Raw genomic sequence first — 12168 nt, 5'->3', positions numbered from 1 at the left:
GCACTGTAAAATGCTCCTGATGGAATCTGATGGTAATGCTGATGATCATCCTCTGTGCAACCTGAGGATATGCATCTACTCTAAGTGTCTGGACATGCACGTCTATGAACAGACTCACAAAAGTGCTAGAACACTTCCTAAGCTAACTGACTGAACTGAACCCTAGACATGAAGTAGCTTGTCCACGTACACATAGGGTTAAATGTGCACGTGACAAGTGGAGTCATACAAGATGCCGTCCCACGAAGAACTTGATTTACCACAAGAGCTCTGCCAGCCAAAGAAAAATACAAGGAAGACCAATGGCAAAGCTTCCTCTTGATAGACTATAAAAATGGCTCAAACTCCTCATAGGACACATCAATGCCAACATGAAAACCCAAGTATCTACAAATGCAAGGAAGACCAATGGAAAAGCTTCCTCTTGATAGACAATAAAACTAGCTCAAACTCCTCCTCATAAGACACATCAATGCCAACATGAAAACCCAAGTATCTACAAGTCTGTCCTCTAGGCAACCAAGAAAAATCACGAAATTTTAGCTATACACCCAACTGGCAGTCCTCATAAATGCCTATCAAAAACCCAAAGGACTTGTGCCAATTCATGAGAGCATCACTGGCCAAGCCAAAGGTAGTGAGCACATCACGTAAGCTAAGAGTGTCATATTGTGCAAAGAGCGAAGAGTCATCTGCATACTCCTGATCCAATAAATCTAGTGAGCCCATCCAAAGGCATAGCAAAACCGCGCAATTGTGGAGTCCTACCTCTCAAGAAAAGTGGCAGGGCCTCAACAAAAGACGGAAACATGTAAGGTGCCAATTGACATTCTTGTTGGACAGAGCGAGAAGGACTCCGCCCAATGTGTCCTCTTATCATCACAGCATTGAAAGCTGTCCGGTAGAGTGCAGCAACTCGTGAAATCCACTATAAGGGAAAGCCCACCCTCTGCATAGTGCCCTTTAGAAAACCCCAATCCACTCAATCATAGGCCTTCTCAAAATCAAGAAGCATGATAGCCACTAGCTGCCTCGACTATCGTGCCCACTCGAGTACCTCATAGAAGGCGAAGATGTTGTCCGATATGCATCAATCATGCACAAAACCTGCCTATGAAGCATGAATGAGGTTAGATGAAAATGGTCACAAACCCGCACTAACCATGCGGGCCAAAATCTTATACACGGAAGACATGAGAGTGATCAGCCCCCACTGTCGAACGGAAGATGCATCTCCCCCTTTTAGTATAAGAGAAATGAGCATCGATGACATACTGGGAGGCATCTGAAATAATATATTGCAAACCAACACGCAAAACTGGAGTGAGCACATCCCAAAATTGCAAGAAAAACTGTCAAATCGACCCATCCTCTCAAAGACAAGAGTAGCAATCTCTACAAGCAATGGCTGCCCCAATCTGTCGTACACCATTTTTGAGTTGCCTATGTTTCCACAGAGGGGGATCCACAACTATAAAAGGGTCGTCCAGTCAATTGTGACCAACTTGGAAGGACATTACGCTCAAGTTGTTCAAATTTTTGATAACCCAACCTACCAACCTGGAGTTTCATAACATTTCCAAGAGTAAGATACCCTAGTTTGGCCTATATGCGCACATATCTCCCAAATGGTTTGTACGATTGGCATGACATCGGAAACATTACTCAATCCTATCCTATTTTGCATGCTGATTTTCCAGATGTCCAATGGAGTGTGACAATACCAGTTAAACAATGTAGGAGCCAGTGTGCGCCGAACAAAAAATCCTTAATGTGACCACACAACGCCATAGTAAATGAGAAATGAAATGAAATGTTATATTAACATCTTCTAGAGGCCATATTGACCTGTGGGACCAGAGAGTTACATCATGGTGAATTTGATTCAAGGTCTGGATTAAAAAAAAGAAAGAAACTGACTAAACAGAAACACTACTAGAGTTATAAAAGGTGGGTATCAAGAACCTGAGAGGTACATATATAAAAAGTGGGTGTGTAACTTAGAGAACAAATACAAAATGGTGATATGTGTATCCAACTCCGGAGATGGCTCGCATCGGTCGTTGCATGATCGTGTCTATAGATGTCCTCCATGGTCAGCGTCTGCACAGGGAGTCTCCCATGTCTCACCAATATAGATTTGATCCCCTGCTGCCTATAGCCTCCTCCGTCGATAGGAGCATCCCCTCATCCTCGGCTCCTAGATCTCCCTAGCTCTGTTCCTCGATCACTCAATATACCTCTGCTAGTGGTGTGCCTTGTATCCCTCCTCTCTCGCTGGTCTCGTCTCTGCTCAATCTCTAGATGGAAGAACATTGTGATTTGTCTCTAGGTGTGTCTCCCGGTGTGCGAGCCTCTCTCTCAGAGTAACCCTGCTCGATATCGTTGATCCCCAATAGATAGAGGCCAAGACACCTCTGATCCTCGCATCTCATAACTCTAGATAGAGGCCCAAAACCCTCTCTAAAGATGCAGTGAAAGCGGCCACGTATCTCATTGTATGTTGTACAGTGGCATGCATAGTGGAGTCTTATCATACACAAAGCGACCTTTACCAAGAAAATGGAAAAACTGAGCAAGACCCTGTGTGTGTGTGTGTGTGTGTGTGTGTGCGCGCGCGCGCGCGTGTGAGAGAGAGCGAGAGAGAGTCGGTAGTGAGAAGAGTTCTATCATCGGTTGTGAGAGGTAACCCAAACATGTGTATTCATACTATAGAAAGCCACAGTCAAAGTTGAATTTGTGCTAAACAAGAATTTAGCAAAAGCAAAAGATTTAGTTTGATTAGCTTTGCACTCTCAAGTTTATTTGTTGCAAACTTGTCAATAGAGCAATCTCGGACACCTCTGTAGCATCAATCATAATACATAAAACTCCGCAGTGGTGTACTTTTCTTTTATGGCTGCAAGCCAAACCTGCCAAGCCACAATTCTACGATCCCCTCCCATACAATGAACATCTTTTGAGAAAGGGACTTAAACCGCAGGTGTGCAGCAAGCTCTTCTTCATACTCATAGTTGCAATTCGTCTCCATATTGCATTGTGGGCCAAAGCACACCATCCAAAGCCACAAGAAATGGGCAAGGAAACCAAGGACTAGAAGACACCGTACAGGGTACTCTGTTGAATGGAGCATGGATAGTTGACTTTAAGATCATAACCTAGAAGCCCCCGTCTAAAAGAGAAGTATCCTCAAAAGTAACAACTGACTCAACCCCACGTAGGAAAAGAGCAAACACTGTCACATTGAAAGCTCCAGAGCTAAAGGCTAGAGCTCCTCTTAGGATATGAAGCCTCCTTCCGGCAATTCAGATATAGAAGAAAACCAAACGATTCTTGGACGAGCTTGTACTCTTTTTCGTGCATGGGGTACCATAATGGTATGTATGACAGTGGCAACTGATAGTATTTTTGTACGAACGTTCCCATTCCTGATAATGGCATTTTAAATAAAAAAAGAAATAAGTTACTATCGTATTGAGCAAAGAGAGCAATGATATTGTAAGACTATTTAGGGTACCTATCGCTTGTGTTTTCTCCTTTTGACATGTGCCCAACGACAGAATGAATGCTCCCTACCCTTTGCTATATCCTGTCCTAGAAAATGTAGACTTCAGACCACTAAATGCATCAAATCTCAAGCCCCAAACTCTCACATGTGGAATGAGCCTTCATAGTGGCACAGGATGGCACTCGAAGCAATTAAAACTCTAGTTTTGGACAAGATATCCTCCCCTCTATCCATATGTAACATGCTATCATCTTCAACAACACCCAATCAGATTTCTGATCTCATTTCAAAGGGAACTATCTGCAATGAGGCTTCAATTGGTGCTTTCCCTTCCCTCAACTTTGTACCTTAGAAGAATGCCATCTTGAGCATCGGTTGCCTTTGTAGAAAATCTGATGTAAGGTGCAGCGGAATGAATGTTTGAACTTTGCTCAAGATGAGTGCTCCGAACTGTGCTCAAGGTTCCTTTTGTTCTTATGGAAGGGAGAGCCTTCCGTTCTTAATGAGAGAGTGCTATGATCACAAACAAAGTGAATGGACACTGTGCGTGCAAGTGTATGAGACTGAGAGATAGAGAGAGAAGAGAGATACGACACCAGAGACATTGTAAAACCCTCCTCCGAAGGCCCCACTCTCGTCGGTGAGAGTGGTCTACTTATGATTGCACAAACTGGTGCAAACTGAATGCATGGGACTCATGCAAGTCTAGGCTATATCGGGGATGACGACACCGACCTAAGGGCTGAAATCTGCAATCTTTTATCTGCTGTCAAAAACGCTAATGGGCTGAAATCTGAGACTGCTTCTACTGCTGTCCAAAAACGCTAATGGCTGAATTCTGCTGCGGCAGAAAAACGCTGATTCGGCTTGTCGAAAACACTGATTTCCTGCGGGTCTTTATGGCTGAAAACTGCACTTCTTGTAGGCTGAAAACTGATAGTCTTTAGGCTCAATCTGCTACTCTTTTAGGGCTGAATTTGCAGGTGCTTCATTGCTGAAAAACGCTACATGGCTGAGGTTGTATCTGCTGAAAACGCTAGGCCAGAACTGGATGGCGATGATGCTTGATGGAAAATGCCAAGGCTGAAGTTTGGCGATGGCTTCTTGAGGAAAACGCTAGGAGACTGCTTGGGGGTAGAATCGCCGAGGTTTAGAAGTTTTGCTTTAGAAGTTGCCTGTTGAACGGTAGAGCTCCTGCTGCCTCTTCTACCAATTAGTGCTAGTCTAGGTTTGCTTATATACAAACTTACTCAATTTGCCCTACCTACTTTCCAACAAAAGTCACTTAAAAATAATAAGTGAAAAATATCAAAAATAGGTAAAATACGCTAAATGCACTGAAAAATTCCCCTGAGGGATTCTGATGGGAATGCTTATGATCATGCTGTGTGCAACCAGAAGATATGCATCTACACTAAGTGATTGGGCATGCACGGTCTACGAATAGACTCACAAAAGTGTCAGATCACTTCTAATCTAGACTGACTGGACTGACTGAACCCTAAGTGAGGTACTCGTACCGAACTGTATGGCATCGAGGGAGATCGCCAACAACATCCGGAATCCGAGAAGGGACTCTTTGCCGGCCCACTCTGATGTGTGGGTCGTGCAGTACTTGAACTTCATAAAGGTCTGCAACGCTTGCTTCTTTGGGCCGCGCCGAAAGCAACACAAAGTCTTCTGTGGCTCCTTCAATGCTTCAACTTCGTCTAGAGTCATGCTTCTTTCTTCTTCAAGAATCTCCATGGCTGAAAAATCCTGAAACCACTTCCAACACAAAACCATGAACAGACCTATTACATGTAAAGCGACTGGAAAAAATCTTGTCTTTTCTAAAGACTGTACATGCAATGTGGATGAACAAAGAGATGGAGTGTCAAACCGTTCACCACACACACACAAACAATGAGATCGAATCTTTCTCTTCTGATCTAAAGCAATCAATTGTGGCAATTCACAACGGAAATGCCCATGCTTGGTGCTCATACTTTCATGTGCTCTTTCTACAACTATGTCGTGCAAAGGAAGAGACATGGAATGTGACTTCCGTGAATGCATACTTTTCAGCTTTTCATGAAAAATCCGCATACATCCGTGCTCATTCATGAGTGAACGTGCTCAACATCCAATATGTCATGCCTAGGAAAAGGGATCACATAAAGATGCTAACGAAAATACAAGAAACGATCAATAATGAAACACTCGAACAATGTGTGCTGACAAATCATTCGAACACATAGTACTTCCTGTAAGGGTTCTTTGGACCTAGGCTCGAGAGCCAAGATCGGGTCTTCCTGAAGGGGTGCTTTGGACCTAGGCTCGAGAGCCAAGATCGATCCTTCGTGATTGATTGAATCTGCAACGAGGTTAGAAAAAGCATCAACTAACACATCATCCTTGTGAACAATCACATCATCTTCATGCAAATCATCATGCTTGTGAGAAATCACATCTTGATCATGCAAATCATTATGCTTGTGAGAAATCGCATCTTGACCATCATGCTTGTCATTGTCATCCAAACCATCATGCTATCATTCAAATCATCATGCTTCTCATAATCATGCAAATCCTGTATGTCGTGCTTGGGAGAAGAAGGGACTGAGAGACTCTCCTTTTCCAGAATCTCTTGCATTTGTGCATGAACTTGAGAAAAGAGTCGCAAAAACTGTTTCATGCATTGGTCGCTCTTCTCTTGTCGTGCTTTGGTCTCGCGGTCATATTCTGCTTGTCTTGCTTTGTTCTCGCGATCCAATTTGGCTTGTCTTTCTTTGTTCTCGCGATGTATGGCTGCCACTCTTACTGTATATTGACGCTCTATGGCTGCAATCTGTTCTTCGTGTTCACGCTCTATTTCTGCTTTTCGGTCTAACTTCTTGTCCATAAAGAATTGCGGCAACTCCTTCATAGGAGTTAGTGCAATCCTTGGTGTAGATGGGGAAGGGGGAGGGTCGGAAAAACCTCCTAGTGGGAAAAATTCTTCTTCGCCTCTCTCATGCTCATCACCTCCAAGCGAAGTATCCATTCCGCTTTGAGTGATGACCATCCACTGAAGTCGTGGTGGTTGTGGGTCTCTTGTGGTCTTGGGTTCTTAAGTTCACGAGGAACTTGGGTTCTTGTGGGTCTTGGTTCTTGGGATTCTTGGGGTTCTTGAGTGTCTTGAGGTTCTTGAGTTCTTGCGGTTCTTGAGGTTCTTCTTTCGCTTGCAATCTGTGTTAGAGAAAGATCTTCTCTTCACCCGAGTTTTGCTCTTTTCCGCGGGCGCACCCCTTGGCGGCCTTGCGCTCACACCAAGGTTGCTTTTTCCCACCTCACGTTGATTGGCCGGCCGCTAAGTGCACGGTCCGCTCTCAATGAGTAAAAAGAGGCACAAGGGGAGGCTGGACAAGCCCTTCTTTCTTGGGTTTCCTGTCACTCTTCAAAAACACGATTAGGAATCGACACACCCAAGCGAACTTGGGTTCGTGCGACCTCAACAAGCACAATCAAAATTATGTGGTTCTTGTGGTTCATTCCTTGAGTGATACAGAACATTGCCGAAGCTCTAATACCAATGTTAGGTGCAGCGGAATGAATGTTTGAACTTTGCTCAAGATGAGTGCTCCGAACTCTGCTCAAGGTTCCTTTTGTTCTTATGGAAGGGAGAGCCTTCCTTTCTTAATGAGAGAGTGCTATGATCACAAACAAAGAGAATGGACACTGTGCGTGCAAGTGTATGAGACTGAGAGATAGAGAGAGAAGAGAGATACGACACCAGAGACGTTGTAAAACCCTCCTCCGAAGGCCCCACTCTCGTCGGCGAGAGTAGTCTACTTATGATTGCACAAACTGGTGCAAACTGAATGCATGGGACTGATGCAAGTCTAGGCTATATCGGCGATGACGACGGGGATGACGAAACCGACCTAAGGGCTAAAATATGCAATCTTTTATCTGCTGTCAAATACGCTAATGGGCTGAAATCTGTGACTGCTTCTACTACTGTCCAAAAACGCTAATGGCTGAATTCTGCTGCGGCAGAAAAACGCTGATTCGGCTTGTCGAAAACGCTGATTTCCTGCGGGTCTTTATGGCTGAAAACTGCACTTCTTGTAGGCTAAAAACTGATGGTCTTTAGGCTCAATCTGCTACTCTTTTAGAGCTGAATTTGCAGGTGCTTCATTGCTGAAAAATGTTGCATGGCTGAGGTTGTATCTGCGGAAAACGCTAGGCCAGAACTGGATGGCGATGATGCTTGATGGAAAACGCCAAGGCTGAAGTCTGGCGATGGCTTCTTGAGGAAAACGCTAGGAGACTCTGCTTGGGGGTAGAATCGCCAAGGTTTAGGAGTCTTGCTTGAGAAGTTGCCTGTTGAGCGGTGGAGCTCCTGCTACCTCTTCTGCCAATTAGTGCTAGTTTAGGTTTGCTTATATACAAACTTACTCAATTTGCCCTACCTACTTTCCAACAAAAGTCACTTAAAACTAGTAAGTGAAAAATGTCAAAACTAGGTAAAGTAGGCTAAATGCACTGGAAAATTCCCCTGAAGGATTCTGATGGATTCTGATGGGAATGCTCATGATCATGCTATGTGCCACCAGAGGATATGCATCTACACTAAGTGACTGGGCATGCACGGTCTACGAATAGACTCACAAAAATGCCAGATCACTTCTAATCTAGACTGACTGGACTGACTGTACCCTTGTCGTGTTGTAGCTTGTCCACGGACACATAGGGTTGGATGTGTCACGTGACATTTGAATTGTAGACCACACTACGTCCAAGAATCCCCATTCGTGAATTGTGAACACATCACGTCCGAAATATAATAATACTCCAAGATAACAAACTATGGAACACACCCTCTCCATAATCCGACCAACAACAATGGATTGGTGCACTCATCCGTTCCCACTCCTCGATAATGGCATTTTAATTAAAAAAAGAAATAAGCTACTATCGTATTGAGCAAAGAGAGCAATGATATTGTAAGACTATTTAGGGTACCTATCGCTTGTGTTTTCTCCTTTTGACATGTGCCCAAAAACACAATGAATGCTCCCTGCCCTTTGCTATATCCTTCCCTAGAAAATGTAGACTTTAGACCACTAAATGCATCAAATCTCAAACCCCAAACTCTCGCATGTGGAATGAGCCTTCATAGTGGCACAGGATGGCACTCGAAGCAACTAAAACTCTAGTTTTGGACAAGATATCCTCCCCTCTATCCATATGTAACATGCTATCATCTTCAACAACACCCAATCAGATTTCTGATCTCATTTCAAAGGAAACTATCTGCAATGAGGCTTCAATTGGTGCTTCCCCTTCCCTCAACTTTGTACCTTAGAAGAATGCCATCTTGAGCATCGGTTGCCTTTGTAGAAAATTTGAATTATAGCCCACACTACGTCCAAGAATCCCCATTCGTGAACTGTGAACACATCACGTCCGAAATATAATAATACTCCAAGATAACGAACTATGGAACACACCCTCTCTATAATCCGACCAAGAACAATGGATTGGTGCACTCGTCCGTAGTGTTTTAGATATGTCTGATTGGTTCCCTGCCAGATGCATGTGCCATGAACTCCAACCTACGGGTTCAAACACCGATAACTTGAACTCCAACACAAGGGCCCAAATTAATTATACGGAGCACTGTTTGCCCCTCTTCCACTCACAAGCCTCTCTCTGGCTGAAGCTTAGACTCCACTACACCAACGGCCGCTTTCAAAGTTTCATGTCCTTCCATCATTGCTTTTCTCCTGATGCTTGCTTTTACCTTTGTCCTTTGTAGAATCTCTGTCTTTGCCTTTGGATCTACAATCCTTGACCAAATGACGACGCTTTCCACAATTGTAAGAACGGTTCTTGGTCCTCTTTCTAGAATCCGACGCAGCAAGTGCTTCCTTACCTGTTGTCTCAGAAATCTGAATTTTGCCTTGAGTTATCAACACGGCTTCCTTCTCAATGAGAAAAGAGCTGAGATCATCAAATTCCACCTTTTCGTTAGTGACTTGTAGCCGAAGTGTCCTAGAGACCGTTTCATACTCCTTAGGCAACTTTGTGAGAACCAAAGCAGCTAATTGAGTACTCATCGGTGCACTTTTCATAGCCGATAATTGATCATGAATAACTTTAGCCTTCATAAGAAATGATTGCATGGAATTTCCTCGTGGAAACTGGATGACAAATAACTCTCCAAGAAGGGTGATGACTGCTCGCATCATAGAATCCTGATCAAACATTCTTACGAGCTTGAACCACATATCGTTGGCATTCTTCAAAGTCTGAATAGGTGAAGAAAGGCCCTTTGTAAGAGATTCCACAATGGCCGACATTGCCTTTGCATTAGCCTCATCCCAATCAACACACGATTTGAGATATTCGTCATCTTGAAGGCGGATGTACCTGTTGTGGGGATCCCTTGTGGGACGGGGCTCCAAGCCCTCAACAACATCCCATAAGCCTTTCCGTCAGAATTAGAGTCGCATGATCAAATTCCAATGAGCATAGTTATTGCCGTTCAATTTGTCGTTGGCGATCGAGCAAGGAGGGGCCATTCTGAAGTTGCAAGAGCTAGAAGTAGGTAAACCTTCTCGCACTCCAAGGGTGGCCGCACAAACCAAGCTTCAAAATTCTCCAAATTGTCCCTCTCTTAAGCTCCAAGTTCCACCTCTTCGTCTCCCAAGCCAATCCACGAAGCTTTGCTGAGCTTCGAAGTGCTCCCAAGCCGCTCCAAAGATCCGCAAAATGGGCTCAAAACCCCACTTCCCTCTATTCTTCCAAAGGGTTCCCTCATAGCCCACGCGTTTTAAAATGTTGTGCGGAAGAGGGGGGGGCGCCACTGCTGCCAAGACAAGGGGGTGGATGCGTTTTAAAACGTTTGGCCGCTGGCCTAGTGTTTCAAAACGTTGGCGGCAACGCCTTCAGGACCGGCGGGCAAGGGGGGCTACGGAGTGGAGTGCCGGCAAGGTCAAAAACGCAAGCGTTTTGAGATGCCGCCAAGGGAGAGGAGGGGGTTGGGGGGGCGGGGGGGGGGGGGGGGGGGGGGGGGGGGGTGGGGGGCACTTGGGTGTGCAGAGATGGAGAGGGCAAACGCTAGGGTTTAGGGCAGCATTTTGGAACGCTAGGGACAGCAAGGGATGTCGGCGACGAAATCTCTTCTCAAGCTCTTCTTTTTGCAGCTCCGCCTCCAAAAGTCTTCACCAACGACACGGCTCTGATACCATGTCAAAGTCAACGACGCGGAAGTGTAGAGACCAAGGAGAGTGAGCACGAGAGAGAGTCTCTTGACCCAATCAACCTTGGCAATGGATAATTGAACGTGTATACAATGGAGGCAAGGGGTTGCTTATATAGCAACCTCAGTAAATTGCCCTACCCAGACTTTGACAAAAAAGTAAAATAAATACATAAAAACCAGAAGAAATAATGGGGTCACATTGGGCAGTTCACATGAGATGCCAAAACTCTAACAAGCTAGAGGAGATATTCGCCAAAATCCAGAGAAACGAGTAGTTTGAGCATTGGAGTGCATGCATAGGCATCGGAGTCGAAGGAGGCGCATCGGAGTCGAAGGAGGCGCAGGTGTATTCTTTGCCCGTCTACTCTTGTTTTTCCCCTTCCCTAGCACCCTAAACCCTCTTAAATTAAAAGTCAAAGGTAAGAGGAGCCAATGTATGTGCTTTTTAAATTCATTAAAATTTATGGTTGTATGGGTTTAAGTTAAATACCCCTAGCTGCAAATTGATCATCAAACTAGCTCATTGACTTTGGTGCTCAACGCAGCACCATCATCTTAGAAGAATTTTCATCGCCATCAGCTCCCTCAAATGCATGCAAGGACTGCCATGTTGTGTGGGGGGACTTGTCTTCTTTTTTCCATGGTTTACTCCATCCACCTCCCAATGTGGCAGGGACTTGTCTTCTTTTTTCTGTTATGTATTGGTACCCGAAGATCAACGCACAGCAAATGATGCATCTGATTTGTCCTACAGGCCAGCTTGGCCGTCTACTGGACGTTAATACAGGCTCTCTCTCTCTCTCTCTCTCTCTCTCTCTCTCTCTCTCTCTCTAACCTCATCAAAGTATGCCGTGAAGCCATGAGAAACAGCAGTTGAAAGGAGGGGAAGGTGGCTCTTTGCACGGACATCATTGATGAAATGACAAAGGGCTGCGCCGCCATTGATACTATGGGTGCCTGCAGCAAGAGAGTGCAGGGTAGAGCCGAGCTCAGAGGACCACTCGAAGCTTCCAGAAACTGTCTTCTGCAGAAGAGGAAGAAAACGGTCGATGGGTGTCTCCATGTCAACACCTCGCCATTTCGGCGCATGAGGTCAACCGTATATATGTACACGACGATGGAGGGAGCCACGTTTTAGGCCTATGTCACACCCCCAAGCTCTTTTTTGGAAGGAGGCCGGCTGCTTTGTGTCACACAAGGGCATATTATAACTGTCACACTCACAGGACATCAAATCAACGATAGCCAAATGGCGGGCTTTCCGGCTTCCAGGCTGCGCATCAGTGTTCAAGCCCTATCTGCGCTCTTCCCGCGTTCACTTTATGCAGTTGGCCACAACCTTCAAAAGTGGGGCGGGCAACATAGGCCGTCCCGCTCGCGGCCACCTGCAGCTTTTGGCGTGCGCGAATAGATGGGTGCCAACTCA

At 45.1% G+C, this 12168-nt stretch overlaps 1 pseudogene across 1 annotated transcript in view; it reads right to left on the bottom strand.

Moving 5' to 3' along the window:
- LOC147437408 (poly(ADP-ribose) glycohydrolase 1-like) overlaps positions 1-11891 on the bottom strand; it is a 105824-nt pseudogene extending 93933 nt beyond the window's left edge. Inside the window, exon 1 of the transcript XR_015184857.1 lies at positions 11578-11891. The product of XR_015184857.1 is annotated as a poly(ADP-ribose) glycohydrolase 1-like (transcript). The remainder of the gene's footprint in view (positions 1-11577) is intronic.
- Positions 11892-12168: the final 277 nt, after the last annotated feature.

The sequence above is a fragment of the Adiantum capillus-veneris genome, chromosome 17 (assembly GCF_014529385.1).
Source record: "Adiantum capillus-veneris isolate H3 chromosome 17, ASM1452938v2, whole genome shotgun sequence".
Lineage (NCBI taxonomy): Eukaryota > Viridiplantae > Streptophyta > Polypodiopsida > Polypodiales > Pteridaceae > Adiantum > Adiantum capillus-veneris.
This window is presented reverse-complemented; position numbering and strand designations above follow the sequence as displayed.